This window comes from Hibiscus syriacus, unplaced genomic scaffold, assembly GCF_006381635.1.
Source record: "Hibiscus syriacus cultivar Baekdansim isolate YM2019G1 unplaced genomic scaffold, ASM638163v2 tig00116982_pilon, whole genome shotgun sequence".
Taxonomy (NCBI): Eukaryota; Viridiplantae; Streptophyta; class Magnoliopsida; order Malvales; family Malvaceae; genus Hibiscus; species Hibiscus syriacus.
The window spans coordinates 1,184,078-1,193,719 of NW_024063505.1; positions in this window are offsets into that span (position 1 = coordinate 1,184,078).

Genomic DNA, 9,642 nt, shown 5'->3' on the forward strand with positions numbered 1-9,642 from the left:
ATATAAACATCCATCAGCACTCATTTCGAAGCCTTTAATCTCTTATCTTTCTACTTACGCCATTCTCGCCAAGTATTTTTCATCTTGAACTTGAACTCTTTTACCTGATCCAAAAGCATCAAATCTAACTTAAGTTCAGCAATCAAGGCACCATCTTCCTTTAAAGACATACGCGCAGCTAAGGTCCGTAGGGCAGCAAAAGTCTTTCGGCTAAGTGCATTCGCTACTACATTAGCTTTTTCGGGATGATAATCAATGATCAAATCATAATCTTTTAAAAGCTAGATCCAGCTTGTCTGTTTCAAGTTTAGTTCTTTTTCATTCAGCAAGTACTTTAGACTCTTGTGATCCGTATAAATATGGCAACGCTCACCGTATAGATAATGATGCCAAATTTTCAAAGCAAATACAATCGCTACCAATTCCAAGTCATGTTTCGGGTAGTTTCTCTCATGATTCTTTAGTTTTCTTGAAGTATAAGCCACAACCTTTCCATCTTGCATAAGCACACATCCCAACCCATTGTGAGATGCATCACTAAAGACTACATAGTCTTTACCTGACTCAATTTCTACAAGCATTGGGGCCTCTATTACGATTCTTTTTAACATTTCAAAACTTTCTTGGGATTTCTCCGACCAAACAAAAGGAACATCTTTTCGTAATAACTTAGTTAGCGGCAAAGCTAACATTGAGAAGTTCTTCACGAACTGTCCATAATAACCAGCAAGCCCCAAGAAACTCCAAACTTTAGAAACATTCTTTGGGGGTTGCCAATCCATTATAGCTTGAATCTTTTTAGGATCTACTTTTATGCCTTCTACGGAGACTATATGACCAAAAAAAGCAATCTCAGCTAACCAAAATTCAAACTTGGATAAATTGGCATACAACTTCTTCTCTCGAAGTGTCTGAAAAACCACTCGAATATGGGAATCATGTTCCTCTCTTGACTTGGAATACACCAAAATATCGTCTATAAATACAACCATAAATTGATGCAAGTAAGGTTGGAATACTCAGTTCATCAAGTCCATTAATGATGCAGTAGCATTAGTTAATCCAAATGGAATCACCACAAATTCGTAGTGTCCATACCGAGTCCGAAAAGATATCTTTGAAATATCATCCTCTTTTATCTTTAATTGGTGGTATCCCAACCTCAGGTCTACTTTAGAGAACATTGTTGCGCCTTTAAATTGATCAAACATATCATCAATCCTTGGAAGAAGATACTTGTTCTTTATCATTACTTTATTTAATTGACGGTAGTCGATGCATAAACTCATAGACCCGTCATTCCTTTTCATAAATAGCACAGGTGATCCCCAAGGAGAAACATTAGGTCTCACAAATCCCTTATCGAGTAGCTCTTGCAATTGGGCTTTTAATTCTCTTAACTCTGTTGGATCCATTCGATATAGAGACATAGAAACAGGTTTGGTACCCGAGTAAACCTCAATCTTGAATTCCACCTCGCGATCTGGAGGTAATCCCGATAACTCCTCAGGAAAAACATCCAAAAACACCCTAACCGTGAGAATATCATCTACTCTCACTTCCGATACTCGAATGTCTATCACATTAGCTAGAAAAGCTATACACCCTTTTGATATTATTTTCCTTACAGTCATGGTTGATATCACACTGGATGGTGATTTCGCTTTTCACCGATCACTACAATTTATTAGGCTTCTGAATCCTTGAGAAGTAATCACTTTTTGTGACAATCGACCCATCCATGATGTGGAGACAACCATTCCATGCCCAAAATGATTTCAAACTCATCGAAATGCAACTTCATTAGGTTTTTCGTAAACACAATCCCTTGAATCTTTATCGTACATTTCCAACATACCTGAGTTACTCTCGCACTGTGACCCATATGGTTTACCGTTATCATCTCACTAACAATTGGTCTAAAAGAATTCCTCTAGCTCTAACCAACTTTGTACAATGTATGAGTGTGTAAAACCAGGGTCAACTAAAACAAATACAGGCTCACCAAAAGATGGAATGTACATGTTATGATCTCTGGGTCATTCCGATCCTCATTGGTCTTAATGTTGTAAATTCTGGCGACTCCTTGGGTCTCTTATCGCTGCATTGATTCAGATTGTCCCCTGGATCTACCCCTTCCTCTTCTTCTATTAGAGGTTGCCACAGATCTTTCAGATTGCGCCGAATTGTCCCCAAATTTCCAGTACTACAGTCGTACGTTGGAGAGGTTACTAAGGATGGGAAAAACACAAAACAATGAAGAAAGGGAAATATTCTTTTATTCTTTCTTTATTTCTTTATTTTATTATATATCCATTTTTTTAATTGCCAATTCACATCTCATTTATTACTTGTAGTTACTTTTTAACCTACCAATTTACCCCATCTACTTATTTTCCCTTAACCGTCCACTCACTCCATTTATCCCACTATTTCTTTTAACTTTTTCTCTCTATCTCTTTTTTCTCTCATTTTTCCTCCATATCCGACGCCATTGAAGTCAAACAAAGCTCTAAAGTTTTCTTCATTTCACTCTCTAACTGGCACAAAAAATGGTACGAACGAGACCTACTGAGGCTGAAGCTCATATTTCTCAACAGTTCATTAACAACGCGGCAAAGCAAATATTCAAAACTTCAAAAACCATAAGCTTTTCTTTGAGTTAGGGTTTATTTTCACTGATGAACAAGATGGTGATTTCGACCAGATGTAATGGATATAGTCAAATCCCACAAGTGGCAAAAGTTTACGAGGCACCCCGGTTCTGTAAATGCATCGTTGGTGAAAGAGTTATACGTGAATATTTCCAAACCGAACCAACATGCAGTTTACATTCGAGGTAAATACATTCGATTTACACCTTCTGTCATTAATAGGTATTTTCATTTGCAGGGTGTTGAAGATCAACATGCAAAATTTGAAAAAGACGCCGACAGTGCCACATATGATAGAGTCTTAGAGGATTTATTCTTTTCGAACACGACTTGGAACGATTGACAGACCAGTCTTTACTCTGTCAATCGTGAACGCGTCCAACTACGCACAAAGCTTTAGAACCATTTCATGAAGCATAGGCTCATGCCAACTGCCCACAATACAATGGTATATCTCCCCCAGTTAATGATTTTACACTCTATTATGGCCACACATTCTATTGATGTGGGTAAAATTATTGTTGAGCAAGTACACGAATAATTGGGTAAGAAAGCTAGTGCTTTGGCGTTTCCAAATCTTATTATTGCTTTGTGAGAGTTCTTTTGATGAAGTTTTGTTTGGTGTTTTGGGTATAACTAGGGCTAGATTGCCATTACTGTTGGGTTCGAAGAACCCAAAGTCTAAGGCAACTATTAATGAAAAGTCTGTGGATGACACATTATCTAATGTCGAGGCAAGAATGCTTGCTCTCGAAGAAGCTATCCAACAAACATATACTCATTTGCATACTTTACATGGTGATATAAGATTTTCTTTGGTTATGTTAAGCACAGGGGTGGTATGGTGGAAGCCATATTTCAATAATTGTTTCCTCATATTGAACGGAATTTCCCAGGGTTCCCTAATGAAATTCTGTCAGTATTTAATACCGAGGAATCTCCTGAGCCCGATGATGTTAACCCTTCTGTTGATGAGCTGATTCCAGAATCCCATCAGTCCCTGACTCCAGACTCTCCTGTAGTACCAGCTGGAAAAACCCCCAGTCTCATTCCTACAACTGAACCTTCTCCCGTTCGCTGAAGCAGTTGTCGCACAAAGACCTCGGTCGGATGTGTTAATATCGCTCATTATTATTCAACTTCTTTTGATTCTATCCCTGCCTCATTCCGCAAGAGGATAAGACGAGGAGATGTTAGCACCTCCACTGTAACACCACCACCGAAAAAGTGAGGTACCTCTCTTTGTATTCATTTTTCATTTCATAGCATGGCATTTAGTTTCATTTCTTAATTAGTTCTCTTTAAGCATTGAGAACAATGTTTTTCTTAAGTTTAGGGGAGGTAGTGTTCTTTGTAGAACATTTTCATGATAGTATTAGCATAACAATATGTCATGGCATCAGTAAATGGTAGGATTGTTAGATGAAACGTTTTGATGATACCCGATGATGATGAACTTTTAGGTTAGAAATTGAATTTAAATAACTGTTGAAAGTGAAATAACTGACTTTAGGGCTTGATGCTCTGTGAATTATTTGTACACGACTTGTATGTTCTCTATACTTAAGAAATTTATGAAATTTTTATGAAGGAACTCTGCTTAGTCTTGGCATTGAAATTGGTATTGTGCTGAAATGATAAATCAATGAGAACTCCCTTATTTCTATGAGTGAATGAAAGCAGTCACATGATGACTCTACTTGCTAGCTTGGGGTGGAATGTATGATCCCTTTCACTTAGAGTGTGGGATGGTAAATGTGATGGGTTGACTCTCCTCGTAGCAGCATTATGAAAAAAATATTAAGTTAAAAGAGAGTATAAATATGCTAAATGAATAAGTGATGCAGGAGCAAAACTAGGGGACTCAATTAGAAATTGCTTAAACTTCTTAAGTATATATTAGATACAACCACACACACACAATACCACAAAGAATCTTGAACTAAAGAAAAGTACTTGAATTCTTGATATGCCTAGCATGTTGAAGCCTAATTTCTCTAAGGGTTGAAATTATATTTTTGCCTTGATTGTCTTGCTGTTGAAAAATTCCATGACATTTTGTTTGTGTTAATTGCTATCCATTGCTTGAGGACAAGCAATAGTTTACGTTTGGGGGTGTGATAACTCCCTAAAAAGGCTACTTTCAAGGCCTTTTCACTTAAGTTATTTTTTTAAGGGCTTATTCAGGTCATTTTAGACGCATGTAGCTGCATATCATTACATTTGTGGTGGTTGTGTTACTTTATGTTGTTAAGGTGTTATATGAGGAGGAAGGTGTGGTTTTTAGTGATGTGCATGAAAACAACAAGAAAAGGGTGAGCTAGGAAGGAAAGTCTTGGCATCACATATTGCTGAAGCAGATAGAAATGCCTTGGCATTTTTGGCGCAGAAAAGGACAAAAAGATATTGTTATAAATTGACAGTTGGCTAGGCACGTTTCTATTGGTTATAACCGCTTGTTGGGGACCACTTCCACCTGTGAGGATAGACATCACGCCAAGGAGTGACTCTAGGTGTATGATGGGTATTTTGGAGTGTTAAATCCCATGAATACCCTTAGATATTTTATTATTTAATACACCTCACATGAGAGAGGGGAGAGGTTACACACTTACACTCGGCAGCTTGATTTTCTTCATCTTCACCACCGTTTTCTTCTCTCCATCTTCTTAGTGGTGTTCCTCCATTAACGAGATTCAAATAGAGGCGAGCTAGGCATCGAGCTAAGGTTGTCCAGGAGAGCTCCGGCAGCGCTCGTCGAAGGGTTCTTCCTCCTTCCCCTTTGTCTGTTATTTCTCATTTGATTTGGGTTGTTGGAACGAATAATTTTTATGAATCTTTTCATGGATGATTCGAACCCCACCATGAACTAACCTAATTTAATAGGAGTTTATTACGAATGTTTAAGTTTTTACTTTATTGAATGATTATTATTTTCTATGATTTTATTTTTTTTGTTTATGGAGCCTAATGTCTTAAGGTTGTAGGAGCTATGAGAATAGACACTCCTTAGGAAAATAGTTAGTGTTAAAAGAAACTAAATAGCTTATCTTTAGTATTTGAGAGAAACTAAGGGGGATCTATATAAACAATGGGTTTCATATAGTAACTAAGCCTAATCCTAAAACTAGGATTTCAATCAACTAAAAGGAGTAGTGCTCGGTCGAGAGGTTAGATGTTAGTGCAGAATACTGAAGGGTATTTCCATGACATATTCCATTTCACTGATGGAATCACTGCACCTACTAACGCCAATAGGTATTGCCATGGCATTGTTATCCTGTCGAGTCCCTTAACTAGAGATAGCATAGGGAATTTTTAGTAAACTTTGTCGGGCAAGTAAAACATAGAAATGCGATTATCTTGAGAAATTAGGCTTAAGTATCCTAGTGACTCCTATCATTCATTCTCATTGCAACTTGTTGTGTGAGGATTATCAAGTCAATTCATTCTATCCATTTTTTATCTTTTGTTTTGCCTTTATATTTTCACTTTATTTTACTACACAATATATTTTTCACTACATTTACATCCATTTTGCCTCGACATTACCATTTGCTTCCACATCATACCATCATTCCATCCTCGCCAATATCTTTTACCTTGGCATCCGTCTTTAGTGCATACCATTACTAACTATACTTAGATAGAGTAGTTCTTTGTTTTGGTTAAACTTTGTAATTTCCACCAATCCCTAAGGAGACGATACTCACTCATCACTTTATTACTTGTTCGATTGTTTATACTTGCACATATTCCACGTCCATATTTAGCACTCACAAAACGCGAACAAAGAGAAATTTTGGTAATTAGTTTAGTAAGGATAAAATGGTAATTTGTAGCAATCCAAATCTCTAATGATTTATCATGCTTTTAAATCTCATCAAACACGGATGGTCGACATACTAAGGTTGTACTCTAAAACTCTTAGGGGCGTTACAACATTTAAATCTTCACTGGTACTTTCAGAACTCATCCATAAGAATTCCCTTAATACATGTCCTTAGGGTATTTAGGTCATTTCAACACTCAAGGTCATTTTGGTTATTTCAGAGCTCAAGGGTATTTTGATCATTCTCTTCGATTCAGTAGTATGCATAAGTTCCAGTAATTCACTCTTTAGATGCATGCTCATAGAATCAAAAATTCTATGTAATTTACCCTCTCAGAGGCTAGAAACTGATTACTACGATTTTTGTGGACAGGTCAAAGACGAGACAAGTGAATCAATAAGTTTATCGAGTTGAATGCGAGTTCTTAGGCCCATTCCACTATCGGGGTCAATTCAGGTCCCTTTTACATCTCAAGGGAATTTTCATAAATTTTATTCAAGTATTTCTGGCCTTAATACATTTATCAATAATAATCAAAAGTTATGGATTCAAAGTTAATTCCTTTATCAATTAATCACTAACCTTAGAATTATTCCATACTAGTCTTCTAATTTATTATACGATTCAATCAAGACTTAGCCAATTTACTGTTCTATTATCATATTTAATACGATTTTAAGAATAATCATCAAAATTTACATAACTAATCATTTCAATCGTGCATTAACGAGCACCAACATGTACCATAAAGCTTGCATAGAATAGTAAAGTATTACCTCGAGTTCCAAACTACATCAGTCGACTATTTAAAGTCCATTCAATCGCCCTCGAACTTGAATTCAACAACCCAAAACATCTCGAAAACATAGCAAAATGAATTCCATCATAAACGGATCTCAAACATGAAAATCAAATTGAATTAGAAGATAAAATGCTAAAAACCATCTTTTCGGCTTTAAATTTAATGAAACATGCCCTAAAATAGACTCAGGATATCTAAAACATTAAGATATATGGTCTCAAAAAAGTCAAAGATTGATCAATGTCAATCAACGACTCACAGCCCAACTTAGACAATCGACTTGGCTTAACTCAACATTGGATCAGTTTTGGGCGGTCTGAACTAGTTCGAGAAATCTCCCTATGCTATAGAGAGGCCCCATGCACAGAGGCAGCGCATAGGGATACATGCAATGCTTTAGTAGTCAAACGGCCACCAAACTCTCCAGAATCAAAAATCATGTTATTTTAGCTCACTTACCAAACTTGGATTGAGACGGAGTTTGACTTTTTAAAGGAACCAAAACTTCTCCCTTTTAAAGCTCCTACACGCCGGCGACGAAGTTGGAAATGAGTCCACCAGTTGAAGCGCGATGATGAGCTAAACCCATCAGCGATAGTGGTGTAGTAAACGGATGTTGGGATCAGTCAAAAATGGAGAAAAACAGCAATGATGGTCTAAGTTTCCAACAAAGCTTTCGGGAGCTTTTCTATTACCAACGACGATGAAACTCGATGAGGGAATACCAGGGTTTTGATCGCGAGGTGACGGCAAACCCTCCGGTGGCAGCGGTGTACTTCACGGCGGTCGAGAGAGGGCTGGTCAGGGTTACAACGGTAAGGGGACGATAAAATTTTCCTAGATTTTGGTTTGAATGGGGAAAATAATTGGGTTCAAACATATGATCCATATAAAATTATAAAAGATGGTTTTTAATATTTTATTAACCAACCTAGCCTAGTTGGTTGAGCCATAGCCGACCATACCCTAGGTTATGGGTTCAAGATTTACTAGCCTCACATTTCCTATTTTTTTTATTTACTTTGCTAAAATGAGATGGGTAAATTTAGAGTTGGATCCCTAAATTGCTTGAAAACTTGAAAACCAACCCAAAATTTTAGGATTCTCGTAATTTGGTCCCAAAATATAATTAACCAAATTAAAATTAATTTAAATAAAAATAGGGGTGTGACAATACATGTGTCTAGAAGGTCAATCCCAATCATATTTTCAATGTTAAATCTGCCTACCACTAGCTCAGAGCTTCCAGTTGGGATCCTAAATAGCCTATCTGGAAAGACATTTGGAGTATTCCAATTCCGCAGTGAATCTGTTATTTTATCTGGTTTGCGTATCGTGAAAAACTGCTAACGAATGTCAAGAGGTGCAGTAGAGGTATCTCTCATTTTGTTTGCTGCCATCAATGTTCTTGTGCGATTGAAGTTGCATTCATTTACTCTGTAACTGTCCAAGTGCCTCTTCTCTTTGGAACCGTTTTTTACCTGCTAATACGAATAATTTCTTCAATCTGGCATTGAAACTTGGCTCCACACGAATATTATTCATCCAAGTAGGGGGATTCCTTGGAAATTCCTCTTTGCAGCTTTAACTTAGAACATTTGGAAGAGACAACAACATTATCTTCAACGCATCTACCTCTTAGACTCGGAAACCATGCGTTCTAGCCTCAACTGAGCCAGGTATTTCATGGTGTTTTAAATACTCGCCCTCCTAACACTAGATTGCAACAGGACATTAAACATTGGAAGGCTTTGAATTCAGGTTGTCGCTGCATCAATGTTGATGGATTCATTTCGAGATAGAGTGGAAAAGGAACTATTGGAGGGCTCATATGGGATAATGAAGGGAATTGGATCATTGGTTTCCACAAAGCGGTGGGAGTTCTTGAAGCTCTCCAAGCTGAGCTCTGGGCGTGGCTTACAAATTGCCCGGAAACAGAGTTTTGAAGTAATCCAATTTCAGTCGGATTGCGAACAAGCAACTCGCCTGTTCAATGATCCTGCTGCTGCTACCTCGCCCCTCTCAATGGTGCGTGCAACCGCTAGGCTTCGCTACAAAATTTGGATTACGAATGTTAGATGAACTCTTAGAGAGTGAAACTACCCCACTGATGCTATTGCCAAGCATCCCAACGCCCAAATTGGTATTTTTAACTGTCCTAGTAAAGCCACCAGCTGATCTCCTACATCTACTTGATCGGGGCCGTATGGGTTCAATGTTTTGCAAGTCAAACTAGTAGCTAGGCTTCTACTTTTTATCATTAAAAAAATGTACTACGTGTCATGGAAAAAATAAAAAGAAATTTATTTCTAAGAAAATCAAAAAGATGTAAAATGAAATTTATAAAAAAATT